The 19,228-nt window shown below is 44.0% G+C and overlaps 1 pseudogene across 1 annotated transcript; it reads right to left on the reverse strand.

Annotated features, from left to right (window-relative positions):
* Positions 1-722: 722 nt before the first annotated feature.
* LOC308422005 (serine/arginine-rich splicing factor 3-like) lies at positions 723-18,586 on the reverse strand (annotated as a pseudogene). The gene is made up of 3 exons: positions 18,518-18,586; positions 3,557-3,671; positions 723-1,233 (listed from the first exon to the last, which is right to left on the reverse strand). The product of its transcript is annotated as a serine/arginine-rich splicing factor 3-like (transcript).
* Between the last annotated feature and the right edge of the window lie 642 nt (positions 18,587-19,228).

Raw genomic sequence — 19,228 nt, forward strand, 5'->3', positions numbered from 1 at the left:
CTATGGGGGACATTCTCAAAGCACCACAGAGAGCACAGTTCATATTCTAAACACAGAGGTGAGTTTGCTGGGGTTTTAAAAATACTCACACCATGTATGCGGAGCGGTGCGCAGTGGAGTTGGCAGTGCAGATGGAGAAGGGAACATTGGGTGGCTGATCTGCTACCCCAGCCTTGGGCACTCACCCCTGTGTTCTGATAATCATTGTTCATGACAATGTGGTACTGATGTTACAACTGTATAATTGCTTATGACAACCTGATGCTGATGTTACAATTGTATTACATCAATGCTAAGAGTTGGACTATTTTACTTTTGACTTCTGGAATAACTTAGCCTTTAACCAATCATATATATTTTGTTTCTATTTTTTCTTTCCAGTGGGGTGGGGAGGTTATATAGCTTTATTCAATTTCTGCCTGTTGCTTTATATCATTAGTACATCACTTAAAACTGGGCAGAATCTATGTTTATTTTAGTCCATGAAAAACTAAAATTCAAAGAAAATTCAATCTCGCTTAAGGGAACACTATAAAGTAACAATTCTTGATATCACATGACTCATAGGATCAATTTGAAACCATAGAGAACTACATCGTTTTGTGTGTCACTGTTCCAAGAGACAAAACAAAATTGAACAGCTAAAACATCTTAAAAATGCACCGAGCTTATGAAATCTCAAACAAAACTTCAATTTCCTGTAATGCTCCTGTCAAATGAAGTTATTTCCTGTACAAACTGGTCTTGTGTTTCCTTTCACTTGACTTAGATCGGCTATGAGACCTTTAGAAGGATGGAGACGGCTTGTGATTTCTCTCACGAGGCAGAGACCTTTCTCTTCTATCTCTAGAACGTGACCTGCTCGGGCTTTGGTAAAAGCTTCTCCTTGGTGATGTGTGCCCAGGTGGAGGACTCCTCCTGCGGTAATTATCTCGAGGATGACCGCCCCAAGAGGGAGGAGGGCCACGACTCCAACTTCTCTTTTCACCCTCAGACAGCTCCACTCTTACACGGCAGCCACACAGTGCTCTTCCATCGAGCTCTCGACAGCATCAGCAGCATCTCGGGGACCCTTAAATTCGATGAAAGCAAAGCCAGGAGGGCTCCGAGCAACTAGCACACTTCCGAGTGGTCCATAGCCAAAAGCCCGTTCTAATTCAGTCTTGTTCCCATTGTTTCCAAGATTACATACATAAGCCTCATAGTCAAAGGGACAGGAATCATCTCGAGTTTCTGGATTCAAAAGACCCAAGTTCAAATCCTAACACTCCAACAGGCTCACCTGCTTCCTTCTGGCTCTGCTCCCACAGACGCTCTCTCACAGGCGACGATCAAGAAATGGCGGCTTAATTGCCTCTTAATCCCACTCCCCAACACACACAATGGGAATTGAACCCTGGGCTTCCAGCTTGCTAGACAAGTGCTCTGACTTCCACCTGCATCTGCAGCCCTGGGTTTTATTATCCTTTTGAAGTTTGAGGAAAAAGCCTTTACTAGAGTAAGGAGTATTACTAGAATTAGGAGATCAGGAATACCCAGACTTGAGGATGAAGGGAAAAAAATTAAACTTTGATCTAGGTTCAGTAAGAAGCTGTAACTATTTCTTCCTTTCCCCTTCTCCTTCCTTCTGTCTGTCTGTCTTTCCCTCCCTTTTTTTCTCCCTCTCTCTCTTTCTCTCTGTCTCTCTCTTTCTCTTTGTTTCTATGTTTCTTTCTCCCTTTTTTCCTTCTTTCCTTCCTTCCTGCCTTCTTTTGGCAGTGACTCCCTGGCCTTAAACTTGTAATCCCCCTGCTTCAGCATCCCAAGTGCTGAGACATCTCAAAGTGCAGAATACAGTGTTACCTGTAGGCACAATGCCATACACCAGATCTCTCTGTGCCCCTTTTTGAATCTAAGCTGCCCTTAGCATGTTTACACTGGTACAAAAACATGAGTCATGGATAAACAGTCACAGTGCTAAGGTTGTACCTCAGCGGTATAGTGTGTGTACAGGACCTCAGGATCCGTATCAGGAACTACCACCATAACAAAGAATGGATAGAAGGAAAGCAATAGACAAAGTTTGGGGACCACATTGATTCAGTAGCTTGTGTCTCCAGCTTGTGTCTCCCCAAGGTCCCTCAAGAGGGAGCCCTCATACTTAGGCGAACAGCCTCATATGTCTTCTGTGGGAGGCACCCCTGAGGTATGAACCCTGTTCCACTCCTTGCTGTGAAGCACTGGTTAAAGTGCAGGACATTCCGCTTTACCTGACCATTGGGAACTGACCCTCTCAGATTCATGGTTGATCCCCTGCTATCCTCTCTTACCCCATCACCTCTAGCGTCTGGGAGGCTGACCCCACACGTCCTGTCTGCTCATGTTTCCCAGCGACCTCCCTATCCTTACTAGCTCAGCCTCTCTCTGTGAAGGAGCCTCAGTTAACCTGGGATCGGTGCCATGGTTCCCCCAGTGACTGTTACCTTGGTTTTGAAGGAAGACTCACACAGCGGTAGCTGCTATGGCGGTATTAGGTTGCTCTGTACAGTGTAATGGCAGAGGTGCTCAGTGCTGTGTGCGGTCAGTGCATGATTTTAGAGGCAGGAAGATGGAGACAGACAGTTGAAGGTCAGCATCTGGTCTGGAACTGCACACAATGGCCCACCAGCATCGAGTGCTGGGGTCTTGCTGCTTCCCCACCTGCTTGGTGGTTCAAGGCAGGATCTCATGTAACCATGCTGTCCTTGAACTCGCTAAGCAGAAAGGCATGGCATTAAGCTACAGATGCTCCTACCTTTAGCACTACAGGCATTCACTGTTACACTGGTAAGCGGTGCTGGGTATCATACTCAGGGCTTCATGTATGCTTGGCATGAATTCTACCAGTGGAGTTACATCCTTGACCACTCCTCCGCCATTTTTAACACCACACTGGGCCCAATGGTACACCACTGTCAAATCACTCCTCAAAAGCTCTTGTTGGGTGAGGCGATCCTCCTTTCTCTCCATAGCAAGTCAGCTAAGGTACAGGATGTGACCAAGATAAACAGGAAAAGAACCAATAGGAGTCGGAAAGATTTGGATGCCATTTAGGGCAGAATCAGAATGTCATTAAAAAACAAAAACAAAAACAAAAACCCAGCATCTTGCAGTCCTGTCTAACCTCTCCACATTGCAATATAATATCATCATCTACAAATGTCCTGGACTACAGTCATGGCTGTCTTGGGACATGTGTGGCCCATGGGCTGTCTAACATAGGCTGGGCATATCTGACTTTGATTCTGATGTGTTGTAAGACCCTGTCGCAGCCCCTAAACCCAGTCCTTCCACATATGTAGCCCATTTAAACATTTAAGAACTTGCACCCTTCGCCTACAGAAGTGGCTCTCAGTCTGTGATTCGAGACCATGGGTAAACGCCCATTTCCAGCGGCCTTAGGGATTGAGACACCACTCAGTAGCCACATTACCGTTATGAAGGAGCAACGGAAATAAATGTATGGTTGGAGGTTCCTAAGACCATCAGAACGATTTCTCCCAGGCTGGTGGCTGTGACTCACAGGTTGAGAACCCACCGTTCTGCGTGTTGATTTCCTGCAACATGACAGCTTCACAGACCGATGGGAAAAGGGATGCCTTCCTTCTCCTGTGCATCCATAAGACGTTGGTCAGCACAGACACACTCGCAGGCTGGAGCACAGAAACCCACAAATCTGCACCCGTGGCCCTGACAAAGGATGCGCCTGACACCTCCAACTCAGGGGAACTTTAGGCACTTCCGTTGCTCAGGGTCGAAGCTGATCTCCAGGGAAATCCTCAGGACAGATTTATGGAACACTGTGTTTAGAACAGAAATACCCCTGAGCTACAGGCTTGCCTTGCCGGCTTCTCTCAAATCCCGCACTTCCTCCTTAGAGGCCAAGGAGAGGAAAGCAGGGCTTCTTTCTCTCAGGGACTCAATCAGCAGAGGCATGCTGGGAAATCAGCTCTAGCAAGCTGCTCCTCACACCTGGGATCGCCTTCAATCAGCTCTATAATGCATCTGCTCCCCCAACAGATGCTCTGCTGCGTCTGGGGTACAGCTTCCAGGCTTCCGTTGGCCATGGGGTACTAAGGGCTTGGTCCTGTCGTCATGATATGGGGTGCTAAATTCCCTCTTCATCTGTGAGGACCGAATTTTTTTTCCCCTGCTCTCGCTTCCCCTGCAAAAGGATTTGTATTCTACAAGACATCTCACCTTTTTTTTTTTTTTTTTTTTTTTTTTTTTTTTTTTTAAAGCTAGATTGATTCTTTATCTTATTTCTTCCAACTGTTCTCATCTGCCTTCCTTGGCTGGGGGAGGCTTATAAATATTCATTAGCTATTTTCTAGCTTCACAGGTGAGGTTTCTGACAGTTCTATAGCTTCCTGCATGCAAGGGAAAAACAAATAGGCACTGCATGCTCTCTCCCCCCCCCCCAGTTCCCCCAACAGATACCACCTGATTTGTGTGGATTTTAAGTACCAGCCATGGATAGAGAGACTGATGTCATTTCTTTGCTAACCAAAATGTACATAAAGAATGCATAGACAACTGGTTAACTTCTAACTTACAGTCTTGCTGCTGAATAAAAGGAGAGGAAGTGTGTGTGTGTGTGTGTATTGACATGTGTAGCACGTGTGTGTTGTGGATGCACACGTATGTATGTGTATGTGTGTGTATGTGTGGAGGCTCTAGGTTAACCTTGGCTGTTGTTTTTCAGATTCATTCATCTTATTTTTTTAAATTTTTTATTTTTTTTTTTAAGACAAAACCCCATCATGGACCTGGAGCTTGCGCAGTAGGCTATCCCGCTGGACAGAGCCCCATCATGGACCTGGAGTTTGCGCAGTAGGCTATCCCGCTGGACAGAGACCCATCATGGACCTGGAGTTTGCGCAGTAGGCTATCCCTCTGGACAGAGCCCCATCATGGACCCAGAGTTTGCGCAGTAGGCTATCCCGCTGAACACCCGGCCCCTAGGCCAGCTCCGGGAGTTCAGATGTGGTACTGAATGTGGGATTTGATGACTCAGCTCAGGCTCCCACACTTACACCGCAAGCACATTGCCCACCGACCTGTGGTTTCTCTAGCCTGCAAGGGCTTATTTTTGTGTATCTTCTGAGGACTAAAGACATCACAGCTGCTAAGATGTCCCATAGCATATACGAACTCTGGAGACCTGACCCTCACTCCCATGCAGTAAACAACTTAGGAGGTCTTGCTCCCCAGCTGTGGGACTCGAAATCTGTACCCTCGTCTCCATTATAATGTAGCCCGACGCTTTGAGTTTTGCAACGAGAAATGGAAAATTTAAACCAGATGATTAAAAAAATACCATACAGCTCATACAGTATAATGAAAGGCAGGCCTACACACTCAGATGCAATCTTTTCCTCTCCCTCCCCCTCCCTCCCTCTTCCTCCCTTCCCCATTCCTCCCCTTCCCCTCCTTCCCCCTCCCTCCCCCTCCCTCCCTTCTCCTTCCCTTCTTTCCCCCTACCTCCCCGTCTCTCTCTGTCTCTCTGTCTCTCTCTGTCTCTCTGTCTCTCTCTCTCTCCCTGTCTCTCTCTTTCTCTCTCACACACACACGAACCTCTATATATGTACACTCAATCTATATTTTAAATTTCATTTTACATTTTAAGGATAATACTTTCTTGACTGGCTCCATACTGTCCAATGGCAAGGGTAGCCAGGGAAACACCGCGTTCACCTTGCACTCGAGAATGAATACAAACACTTAGGAAACATCTTTATGTTTATGGTTGTTCAGACTTTCCTGATCTATTAACTCTTCTAACAAGGCGTGGCTAGCGCTAAGGCGTGACTAGAGTTAGCAGGAAAGCCAGAGCAGAAGGCAGAGCTGTCCACTGAGAGAAGACCAGGATCTCAGTCTCTCTGGAGACTGAACAGTTAGCTGAATGGCCCTATACGTAAGCTTAAGAGATTCGGCTTGGAGTGTCACAGCAGATTTATTGTGAATCTCTAAAATAAAGAACAATAAAATAGGGCGTACTTCCGAATTCCCTGCTTTGAGAGTTCCTAGGGCTCTGACGATTGGGAGGGTGGTATGGGGGCCATAGCTTGGCCTGGAAAATGCCCTTTGAAGATGTCAGAGGAGCCCCAACTGAACAGCCATTCACTGCATTGAGATTTAGCTCCAAGCATAGATTCAAGACCTTCAGTTTGGGTACTTGGATCCTCAGGAATAGATGATGCCTTCTAAGGTCAAACAGGGCTAGGGATTTATTTATTTTAAATTTTACTCATTTTTAAAATACTTCTTTCGAGCACTGGATAGTGAGGAGCAGTTAGATGGAATTAAGGGCTCTCCTTTCTGAGTTTTCTCCTTTAATAACCACATCACAGACACAAGGTACATCCCTTGCCATCCCTCATCTCATTGCCTCAGGGGATGAGTACTCTGGGAAGCCAGACCAAAACCATTTTTTTTTTTTGTTTTTAAATAAAGAAAAACGAATGATCTATTGATGGAGTAATACATCTTTCTGCAAATCCCAAGAGATTTCTGATTCTTTGTTTTCATGAAAATTGAGAAAAGACCTAATCGAGTTGCTAGAGAATCCAATCATTAAATAATTTTGATGATAGATCACCTCATCAGCACCAGCTTGAGTAATTAATTGGTGCTCCCACGATGAAATCCTTGCTATGAGTGCTCTCATGATGAACTCCTTTGCATTAGAATTTGCCTCTTTCCATAAGGAGGGTCTCACAGGACTTGTAACAATGATATCAACAATGATTGCAAAGGAGGAGTAAGGTTGTGAGGACCTGCCTATTTTGGGAAGAGGTCTTAGGGATAGTGTTTTTGTCCCATGTAAGTGTGCATTTTGTGTTTAATGGTTACTTATACAATTATGTATGTATGTTGTCTAGATAAATTACTTATTTCTTTGCCACCATCAACACCAGGGGCCACAGGAAATTTAAAAATTAATTCCATTTATAATTATATATATTTTTTATTTGCTACTTATGGGAGACCAATTAAAGAATTACAAGGTGGTGCACTCTTTTAATAACAGGAATCAGGAGGCAGAGGGGGCCAGTCTCTGTGAGTTTCAGATCAGCCTAGTTTACAGAGTGAGTTCCAGGAGAGCCATGGCTGCATAGAGAAACCCCATCTCAAAAACAAAACAACAACAACAACAACAACAACAACAACAACAACAAAAAAAGAAAGAAAGAAAAAAGAAAAGAAAAAATCAAGTTAACAGAATAATTTTTTGTCTATTAAAATGAGGTCGTATATGTATGTGTGTGTGTGTGTGTGTGTGTGTGTGTGTGTGACTTATGACTAACATCAAGTTTTTATGGCATCTAATGTCTTCAGGAGATATTTATTTGCTTACCTTAGTTTAGAACAGTATATCATTATGAACCACAGAATGGAGGATGATCTTGCGCTCCCGAGCCTTTTGCCTCTGTCCTCCAAGTGCTGGGATTACAATCATGCACCGTCGCACCCCTGACTTTTGCAGGAATCATTTGAAAAATTATATTTGTCTTATTTTAATCATTTAATTTATCTTTAAGATTTTTGCTCAGGTAGAGAATGACCGTGTGCATGTGTGTAGTGGTGAGGGGTCACGATAGGGACCTTTCTCTGTTGCATGCCATTATGGCTTTTGAGGACCATCTTTCACTGAACCCAGAGCTTACCAACTGCACAGGATGAGCTAGTGAGCATTCTTCCAGGACCTTCCCTTTCTCTGCCTACCCAGCAGTAGAATTATGGGCACACGCTGCCATTCTTGGGAGATATGAACTTAAGTCTTTGTGCTTATATGGTGATCATTTCACCCTGTGAACCGTTGTCCCAGTCCAGAGTTTTATTTTAAGTATTCTGTGTTTCCAGTTCACCAGAAGCTATCTCCTGGCAACCATGTAGATATGAAGAAGCCTTTTCCTTCTTTACCAAGTGAGAAGTTGAAGGTCTCTGTCCGGGACAGCACACAGGGAAAAACCAGTAAAGGTCTGTCAGATATTGCTAGGTTTCATCTTAACTGGGTCATTCTTACATGTCTTTCGTGTTTGATGATCAACCTTTTGGCTAGCACCCTGAGATAATTTTTCTGGTTTGAGTGCGTTTCCTAAAAACTTGTGTTAGAAACCTCAGCCCAAGGCAACAATGCTTGGAGGTGGGACTTCATGAGAAATGTGAGGCAACAAATGCACCCACGAAGGAGTTAACTCTCATCCATTCTTGGCCTTCTTGCCATAGGATGATTTAGTGAGTGAGTCATCACTGGAGTGACAGCTCCTTCACCCGGGGCTTGCCAGTGTCGAGAATGACAAAGCAACGCATTTCTACGTATGATATGTTACTGAGCCGGGGGCATCTTGCTATAGCAGCACATTATTGATTTGAACAGACCACATAAAGGAAGCTACCCTGCGGTAGCTGGACTCCATACTTCCTGCATCAGAGCTTAGAGACTTTCGGTGGAAATCTCCAAGTTAGTCCTGCTTGCCAAGAGCTAATGTGTGCAGCACCTCTAGCAATACCTTGTCAACTGTAGTTTTCTAAGTCCTTCTTTGTATACATCACTGGGCGCATTCTTCACTTCAACCTGCTGTGACAGGTGAAAAAAATGGAGCTCATGGGATGCAGGTGATTGGCCTATAACTGCACAGGGAGGAATGGCAGAGTGAATGTTCAGGCCCAGGTTGCTGGTGTTTAAACTCCATTCTAACCACAAAATCTCCTTGCTTCCAAGGAATTTACTGTAGTCTAAAGCCAAAGGAAACCAACTGGTATCTCCTAGTCTGGGTGGCCCACTCAACACCTAGTGAGCCCAGCCTCCGGGATGGCAATGGGTGTTCCGCATCTCTTTGTCTGATGGCCAGACCACTCTCTGCAGTCCCCTATCAAGGTTCTCTGCCAGACTCTTGGACTAGACTCCCAGACAGTGAGGGGGAAATAAACATACTTAATGTGGAACAAGATATTATTCTGTGGAGCCAAGAGAGGAAAAGTATAAATAAACAGTCACATAAAAATGTGCAGGATTTGCCCTGAGTGGTGTTTTAGTCTGTGTAGTTATTTGTACTAGAATTAAGACTTGATCAGATGTCATAATACCATTCGTCCTGTATTAATTTTTTTGTATTAGTATTTGACTAGGCAAAGCCTTTGTGCCAGGCTGGGGAGATGGCTCAGTAGAGAGCTTGCTTCACAAGCTGGAGGACTTAAGTTCACATCCTCACTACTTACATAAAAGCAGATATGCATGTGTGTTCCTAACCTTATTGCTGAGGGATAGAAATAGGATGATCTCGGACACTCATTAGAGAGCTAGCCCAGTGGGACCAGGAAGCTTCAAGTTCAGAGAGAGACTCCATCTCAAGGACATAGAGGTGAGAGTGATAGGAGACACTTGATGTCCTCTGTTATGGATGTATGTGTGTGCGTGTGTGTGTGCATGTGTGTGCATGTGTGTGTGCATGTGTGTGCATGTGTGTGCATGTGTGTGCATGTGTGTGCATGTGTGTGTGCATGTGTGTGCATGTGTGTGTGCATGTGTGTATACAGGTGTGTGCACATGTGTGTACATATGTATGTATATGTTTGTGACTGTGTATATGTTATGTGTATATGTGTGTGTGCCTGTGTGTATGTTATGTGTGTATATGTGTTTGTGCGCGTGTGTGTATGTGTGTACACATGTGTACATATGTGTGTGCATGCATGTGTGTGCATATGTCTGTGCGTGTGTGTACATGTGCATGTGCCTGTGTGCATGCTATATGTATATGTGTGTGCATGTGTGTGTACCTGTGTGTATGTTATGTGTGTATATGTGTGTGTACATGTGTGTATGTATGCATGTGCACATGTGTACATGTGTATGTATATATGTATGTGTGTATGTATATGTATTTATGTGTGTGTGTGCATGTGGAACCCAGGGCCTTATGCATGCTGAGTAAGCTCTCTATCACTCAACTTCACCCTAACCTAAGAACAACTTAAAAAGAATTTTTAAAAAATTAGTTAATTAATTAAATTTCTATCCTGACCACAATTTCCCCTCCATCCTTTCCTCCTAGTCTTCCCTTCCCTATCCACTCCTCCTCCCTTTCTCTTCCAAAAAGGGCAGGTCTCCCATGGATGTCATATCAGGTTGCAGTAAGACTAGGGACATCTTCTCCTATTGAGGCTGGATAGGGCAGCCTGGTGCAGGAAAGGGTCCCGAAGGCAGAGAGACGACAGCTCTCTCTCTCTGACAGTTCCTGTTGTTATGGACCCCAATGAAGACCAAGCTACACTTTTACACATGTGCAGAGGGCCTGGGTCTGCCCTGTGCAGGCCTCCTGACTGCTGGTTCAGCCGGTGAGCCCTATGGGTACAGATACATTGATTCTACAGGTTCTCTTGTGGTTTCCTTGACCCCTCTGGCTCCTTCAACCCTCCTCCCCCTCTTCCACTGGCTTCCCCAAGCTCCACTTAATGTTTGGCTGTGGGTCTCTGCATCTGTTTTACTGTTTCAATCAGTTATCGGGTGAAGCCTCTCTGATGATAATTATGCTGAGCTCCTGTCTGCAAGTATAGTAGTATAATATACAGTATATATATTTACCTCAACTTCTGCTCCATCTTTACCCCCTGCACATCTCGTAGGCACAAACTGTACTTGGAAGGTTTTGTGGCTGGGTTGTATTGGAAGTCTTACTGATCAAGCTCCTTATCCAGCATTATTAGGAGTATTAGCTATAGTCACCCTCATAGGTTCCTGCAATTTTCCATTGCCCTAGGTTTCTAGCTTGTCCCAGAGATGTCCTCCCTCCCCATTCCAGTTGCCTCTCCCAGTACTCTCTCCCTCCCTCCTCCCCTCACCCACCCAGTCTCTCCTGTTCCTATCCCTGTGCCATTCTCCCTGCATCCACCCTTGATGTCATTCTGTTTCCCTTCTCAGTGCAACTGAAACATCTTCCCTTGAGCCCTCCTTGTTACTTAGCTTCTTTGAGTCTGTGTATTACAGCATGGTTATTCTTTACTTCACAGTTAATATTCATTTAAAAGTGGGTACATACTGAGTTTGTCTTTCTGGGTCTGGGTTACCTCACTCAGGATGATCTTTTCTAGTTTTACCCATTTGCCTACAAATTTCATGAAGTCACTGTTTTTCATATCTGAGTAGCATTCCATTATGTAAATCTACCACTGTTTCTTTATCCATTCTTCGGCTGAGGGATATCTAGGTTATTTTCAGTTTCTGGCTATTATGAATGAAGCTGCTATGAACATAATTGAGCAAATGATTCATCCTATCATAATAATCCTTGCTAGGTGTGATTCAGCTAGGTCCTAAAAACAACTTAAAAAAAACATTTATTTATTTTATGCATGTGAGTATGCTACAGCTGTCTTCAGACCCACCAGAAGAGGGCATCAGATCTCATTACAGATGGTTATGAGCCACCATGTGGTTGCTGGGAATTGAACTCAGGACTTCTGGAAGAGCAGTCAGTGCTCTTAACCACTGAGCCATCTCTCCAGCCCCTAAAAACAACTTTTGAAAATTGTGTCTCAACTCAGTTTAAAGGTTCAAATGAATAGGTATTTATGGCTAATCAACTTGACTTCATGATTTGTGTGTTTTATTTAAAAATAGGTTTTTAAAAGGCTACTAAACCTATATATTGGGAAAATAATTTCCTAGTCTTTGGGGTTTGGGTTTTGTTCCAAATTGTGAGGTATATGTGCATAATTTGAGATTGGGTCTTTAAGAACATTATAGATCAATGTGGGATTTCCAAAAAAGATGGCTTCTCTAAGTTTTAGAGGGATAAATATGTAGATAAGTGTGGAGAGCCAGCCTCCGCTTGGTTGGAGGTCCTGAGGAAGGGGTGAATGGGAGAATGACCCAGCATCAGTGATGGATGCAGGCTGACAGCTCTGTCCTCTGCTCTCTCTTGCAGACCAAAGCCCAGTTTTTTATTTTGTGTAAGATACTTCCTTAGGAATTGCATATCAGTTTAATCATTTACTTCAGGTTCCCTTTTGATTATCCCACAAATCAGCATTTTATAACCTTAGCCCCTTGACTCTAAAGACAGAACTAAATGGCCAAAGCTGCCATGTTCTGCTTGCTGGAACTGGAACATGACCCCCTTGTTTTATAACATAATCACCAGTTTTCTGTTTTCTAACTCCTTCACTGCCTGATGTTGGTTGTGTTGGGATTCTGTAAACCCCACCCCTCAGTTACCTAGCAACAGCCAGGTATGCTCCGCCCCAGTGACCTGACACTATAAAAGGAGCTGCTTGACCCCTCCTCTCTCTCTTGGCCTCTCCTGCCCTTGTGCTCTTGCAGCCTCCCTCTTCCCTTCCCTTCCCCCCTCTCTCCCACGTGCTCATGGCCAGCCTCTACTCCTCTACCTCTCTCTCTCTCTGCCTCTACCACCCTCTTAACTCTCCCATGACCTGAATAAACTCTATTCCGTACTATACTGTTGTGTGGCTGGTCCCTCAGGGAAGGGATTCTCAACATGGACCCCTCAGAGGCATCTTCCTTGCCCTCAGGCCTCGCCGCACCTCCATGGGCCATATGCCCCCCACTCTCTTCATCCTTCCCCTAACATTGGTGCCGTGACTCGGATCGTTATCCTTTCACAACATTGGTGCCCTGTGACTTTTCCTTTCATTGGTGCCCCGTCATCTTTTCCTTACAGGTTGTCCTGTAACTTGCTCTGTAGACAGACCTTGATCTCAAAGATCTGCATGGCTCTTGTCTTCTGAATGTTGGGATTAAAGGCATGTACCACTACACCACTACACCTAGACCTAAGTTTTTTTTTTTTTTTAAACCTAGAATTTGCTTTGTACCAGGCTGGCTTTGAATGAAGAAATCTACTTGCCTTTGTCTTCTGGGATTAAAGTTGTGTACCATCATGCCTGGGCCTAAGCTTTTCATGGCCATTATTCTTCAAGATCCAGATCAAAAGCCCCTGTCTTCCAGCCTTAAGATCTGAATCACAAGTGTGCCTTCCACTTCTGGAATGTAGTTAATTCCAGATTAAAAAGCCAAACTATTTCTTGTTCAATTGCAAACACAAACAATAAATTTAGCTGAGTAGGATCTTGCTTTAAGATCCTACTTTATCTCCTCCCTTAATGTTTGTCTGGCAAGATGGTTCATAGGGCAGCTGCCTCTGTTCTTTCAGGTCTGTGAAGCTCCTCATACAATTCACATTGCATCCTTATATTTTGCATAGTTGAGAAATCCTGTAAAGAACAGTTTCTACACTGATTTGTATATTCTTGAACTCATGTTTTTCAGATTTCTTTCCCACAGCCTTAAGGGCTGTTCTAAAGGTCACAGTGTTACCATTTTGCTGAGGAACACCAGACACATTTTTACTTTCTGGAACCATGTTGTTTCTGATTATTATGAAGTCATTAATCTTGGCAGGAAAAACATTCCATGAAGGAGGAACATAAAATAAAACATATGCATTATTACACAAACAAGCCTCAAGCCTACAGCAACTGTTAGCACTTGAGAAGACCGATGCCCCTGCTGGCTCTGCTCCAGGGGCAGAAACCTTGTTACACACACCATCCCTTCTGTAGCCACGCCAGACTTAGCAGATAAGGTATATAGTAAGTTCTATATAACTGGAACACAGGAAACTAGAATTTTGGTAGTTTATACTAAAGTTATAAAATGCTGATTTGTGGGGAAAGGTAACCTGAAGAAAATTGGTAACATGGTAGAAATATCAGCAGGAGTGTGTACAGAACACTGTCACCCTTAGAGGTCACCTAATGGTTTGGAGACAGCTAGAACCTTAGTGATCTGGGACCCACTTACATAAACCAGAGTCTATCTTTGAAGTGGTGAACACATCTTTGACTCATGACATGTTCCACAAATGATGGGTTCCTTGGGACATTAGTTCATCATAACCCAAGGATTATACAATATTACAACACATTTCTACTTGTACACAAGTGTTTAGTACACCCAAACTGTCTTAGTTTCTCTTTTGCTGCTGTGTTAAAAATGCCTCAACAAACTCAACTTAAGGGAGTCAGAGTTTGTTCTGGCTAACAGTTCCAGAGGGACACAGTCCATGATGATGTGAAAGGTAGGCAAATGAAAGCATAGCAATGGCAGCAGGAGGAGTTTGGTTGGTTACAATGTATCCACACCCAGGAACTGATACTGAACAGACAGTGGAACCAGGCTATGAAACCCTAAGGCCCATGTCCAATGTGAATCACTGTTTTCAGCAAATTGGAGGTTCTATAACATTCCAAAACAATGAGCTAGGAACCAAGTGTTCAGATCATAATACAGCTTACTAGACAGCGAAACTTAGCAGCACAACACACTGTGCAATATAAGCTATTCCCTGTCATATCCGTATAGAGACTTGGGCTCTAGCTTGTTATGGCTGCCCAATTAGTATTGTAGTTTGAAATGTAACATGAGAATAGATCAAAATTCTACTTTTCTACCACTGGAAAGTTTAGGCATTATAAACTAAAAATGGAACTACACTAAATCCTATGTGGCTTTTACAAACAAACCTAGGTTGAAATAGTGGTGAGCCATAGGGAACCAAACAATATCTGAGCATCTAAAAAGCTGGCAAGTTGTTCATCGTGTCCTGTTTCTCTCTGTTCATCCAGAATTCTGAAATGATCTCATTATACCTGTCACCCATGGGCTAAACAACCTGAACTTTGAACTTCATCTTGCTTTGCCTGGACTTGTAGACACTGGTATCCTGAGACTGTCTAGCAGGGCAGATACCCTGGTGATCCTGACATTCTATTGACAAGAATCTTTTCTGTGCATGACAAACAGCATACTCATTGCTACCATGTATCAGCAACCCATTTGTTACAGTTACCTTGATGACTGAAATCCACCTGTCTGGAATGTACTTATGGTAGAGGGTGGGAGGGTCCTAAAACATTCAGCTGACAGTTGTGTGCAATTCAGAAACAGAGCCAGGGAGGAGGAGTCACTTGCCTAAAACCACTATGAAAATTGTTGATGAAGTCAGAATTGCACCCCTCTGGAAAGCAGGAAACTTAATTGTAAGTAGCCAATACTTGTGAAGAGTTTTAAAGGTCTAGACAGAAGACACTAAGGAACATCCCAAATTATTTATATTTGGTGATAACTCAAGGCACTATCAATCTAAATGTAGACAATCAATTGTTAAAGTATAATTCACCTGAAAGTGAGTTTTTCTTTCTTTTTTCTCTCTCTTTTCTTCTTTCTCTTATGGAAATAGGGTCTTATTCTGTAATTCAAGCTGGTCTTGGATGCATGATAATCTTTTTTACCTTTCATAGTAAACCTCTTGCTTCAGCCTCTCAAGTGTTAGTATCATAGGTGTGAGTCACTGCTTGAGTTCCAGTCCTGACTTTTTTGGTGATGAACAGCAATGTGGAAATTGTAAGCTGAATAAATCTTTCCTTCCCAACTTGCTTTTTGGTCATGTTTTGTGCAGGAATCGAAACCCTGACTAAGACAAATTGGTACCAGCATAGTGGGATATTCCCATGACAACCTGACCATGTTTTGGGGAGAACTGTGGAAGGACTTTGGAACTTTGAGCTAGAAGAGCCATTTGGGATATTGAGAGCTCTGTGGGATGTTCTGTAGAAGCCTGAAAGATAATGAGAACAATACAGAAGACGAGGGCCTGGGTTATAAATTTCAGAGGGAAGATTAAAGACTCTTTCAGGGCTGTTTCTATTTTGATTGTGAAGACTCTGTGGTTTTGGTTAGCTGGAACTGAAGAATCAGTTGTGATTAACACGATACTAGAACTGCTAAAGCAAAATCTTTGCATTACTGGAACTATTGATGCTGGTCAGCTGGAGCTAAGAAATTAGTGGTGATTAAAAAGAGACTAACATTACTGAGGTGAAATCTTCTGTGAAGTGTTTCCTGAGAGCACATAGAAACTGTGTTCCAGAGATAACCAAGGTTGTACCTTGTGCTGTGGCTGGACTTGATAATGTGTAAGAGTCACCCAAGTGGTATTGGTTTCGAAGAAATGAAGGGGTCATGGAGAGCATTTGAGGCTCGGCACTGTGAGAGGTCATGGAAGGTCATTGGTGAAGGTGCAGCCTCAGTTGCAATTAGTGCCCCAGGACTGACAATAGTGTTTTGAAGATGCCAGCACCATGAGATGACCATCATCAGCAGCAGTGGAGAACAGGCAGCTGGGGCCTAGAAGACAAGGTGAGTGCTACAAAGGGCAGAGCTGGAAAAGTGACCCAAGCCCATGGAGGAGCCCAGAAGTTTGTGAGTGGATCCCAGACATTGGATGATCAGAGCTTGATTTTGCTTTTGATTGTGACTGTTCCATAATATTTTTTTCCTCCTGAAGGAAGAAAGTATTTTAGTGGAGCCCACAGTTAAAAAGACTTTGAATTGAAAAAAGACTTTGAATTTTAAGAGATTTGATATTTTAAAGGGACTGAAATTTTAATATATAAGATTTTGTAAAGACTGGGACTCTTAACGTTATTTAGATCTTGGGGATAAATAAGAAAGTAAAGGTTGAGTCTTAATGGAAATATGTTTGTGTATCAAGTTGACAAGGGGTCAATTGTACTGGCTGGTTTCCTGTCAACTTCACACAAGCTGGATTTATCACAGAGAAAGGAGCCTCAGCTGGAGAAATCCCTCCATGAGGTCCAGCTGTAAGGCATTTTCTCAACTAGTGATCAAGGGGGGAGGGCCCAGCCCATTGTGAGTGGTGCCATCCCTGGGCTGGTAGACCTGGGTTCTATAAGAAAGCAAGCCAGTAAGCAACATCCCTCCATGTCCTCTGCATCAGCTCCTGCTTCCTGACCTGCTTGAGTTCCAGTCCTAATTTCCTTTGGTGATGAACAGCAATATGGAAGTGTAAGCTGAATAAACCCTTTCCTTCCCAACTTGCTCCTTGGTCATGATGTTTTGTGCAGGAATAGAAACCCTGACTAAGACAGTCACCATGTCAGATTTGGGATTTCCTGCCTTCTTTTCTTCTTTCCTCTCAACTCTCTCTCTCTCTCCCTCTCTCCCTCTCTCTCTCTCTCTCTCTCTCTCTCTTCTTCTTCTTCTTCTTCTTCTTCTTCTTCTTCTTCCTCCTCCTCCTTCCTTCCTTCTTTCTCTCTTTTCTTCTCTCCCTCCCTTTCTTCCCTCTCTTCCTCCCTCTCTTTCTTTCACCTTTCTTTCCCTTTGAACAGGTCCCATGCATTCTAGGCGGACCTTGAACCTGCTACGGATGTAGACAAAAATGTTCTTGAAGTTTATTCCTTCTGCCTCTGCTTTCTGAGTGCTGGGTTTACATTGTCACTACTATACAATTCTGGAAATGAAACCAAAGGGTTCATGCATGCTAGGCAAAATACTCTGCCAACTAAGCTATATGGCCATTCCTGGTTATACTATTTTTTTTAAGGTGATTAGGAATGGGTGTTCTCCTTCTGGAAGCTTCTGGGCATGGGAACTCTCTTTGTACACCAAGTAGACCCAGTTAATGTTTGCTCTTCAGAACTGCTGCATGCACATGTGGCTTTGATCAGCAGTCTCATATATGTCTCTCAATGACCTTCCTTGAAGTTTCAGTTTTTCATCATAGTTTTATTGATTATTTGGGAAGTTCACATCATCATGAAATCATGAATCCTGAGCATCCTCACTTCTCAGTCCTCCAAGTCTGTCTTCCACCCTTGGGACATCCCCCCCAAAGAAGAGGAAGAGAGAGGAGAAGAAGAAAAAGAGGAGGATAAGGAAGAGGAGGAGGAGGAAGAAGAAGAAGTCGAAGAAGTCCAATTTCTGTTGTTCACATACTCACTGGCGCATGGTCAGACTCTCACTAACCAGACCCTTAAAGAACACTGAGTTCTTCCTCACCTGCACACCTGCCAAAAGCCATCAGTTCTGGAGAGCTACACTTCAGCATCCTTATCATAATTTAAAAAAGAGATTTATTTATTTAATGTATATGAGTACACTGTAGCTGTCTTCAGATACACCAGAAGAGGATGGGACGATCCCACTACAGATGGTTGTGAACCACCATGTGGTTGCTGGGAATTGAACTCAGGACCTCTGGAAGAGCAGTCAGTGCTCTTAACCTCTGAGCCATCTCTCCAGCCCCCTTATCACAATTTTTAAGAGTTCTCTTTAGTGGCTTACTATCTACGGTGTTGTTTTTTGGGGGGTAGGGCAGGGAGTAGGGTTTGCACCAGAAGTCTTCTATGTTCCTCTTTCTCAACTGTGAGTCTGCAGTCATCAATTCTATGAAAAGCAGTAGCTTTCCTTTTCCAGTCAGCAGGAGCATGGACCATGGAGTCACACACGGCCCCTAGCTGCTGGCCTCAGCGTAGTCTGCTGTGGCAGTACACACCATGGACATCGGCCTGGCCCTCTGCCACTGCACATAGTGGACACCGTCACAGCTCTCAGCAGCAGCACAGGCCAAGGACATCCACATGGCCTCAGGTGGCAATGACGGCCACTCACACCAACATGGTCCTTGGTGGCAGCATAGTCCACGGACATCAATATGGGTTCAGGCTGCAGCACAGACATGGTAACGTGGGCCATGGACATCAACACAGATGACCCTGGCTGTAATGGGACCATGGACCCAGATATGGCCGTCAGTGGCAGTATGGATACAATCATGGAATTTCATTTTTAACTCCTCCAGGGACATCTTTATATTTGGAATTATCCTGTTTAGCTTTTTGCCATTTTGACACAACCTAGAATCACCAGGGGAAAGGGAACCCCAACCAAGAAGATGTTTTCATCAGATTACCTATAGGCAAGTCCATGGGAGCATTTTCTTGACTAATGATGGGTGAGAAAGAGCTCACCTGGGCAGGCGGTCCTGGGTATATAAGAAAGTGGGATGAGCAAGCAATGGAGAGCAAGCCAGCAGGCAGCATCCCTCCACAGCCTCTGTTTGAGTTCTTGCCTCCAGATTCCTGCCTTGTATTCTTTCTAGGACTTACCTTCTTGTCAAACTGCAAGTTATAAGATGAAACAAACCCCTTCCTCCACAGGTTCTGGCCATGGTGCTTATCACAGAACCGGAAAACAAACTAGGACAGGGTTCCTCTGGATTGAGAAAGAAAGCTAGATCTCCCCCAAATGGTTCAGAAGTGATGCGGCATACCTGTTACTCCCAGCATTTTAGGCGGGCGGGGGGGGGGGGGGCGAGGCAGG

The sequence above is a fragment of the Micromys minutus genome, assembly GCF_963924665.1.
Source record: "Micromys minutus genome assembly, chromosome: 6".
Taxonomy (NCBI): domain Eukaryota; kingdom Metazoa; phylum Chordata; class Mammalia; order Rodentia; family Muridae; genus Micromys; species Micromys minutus.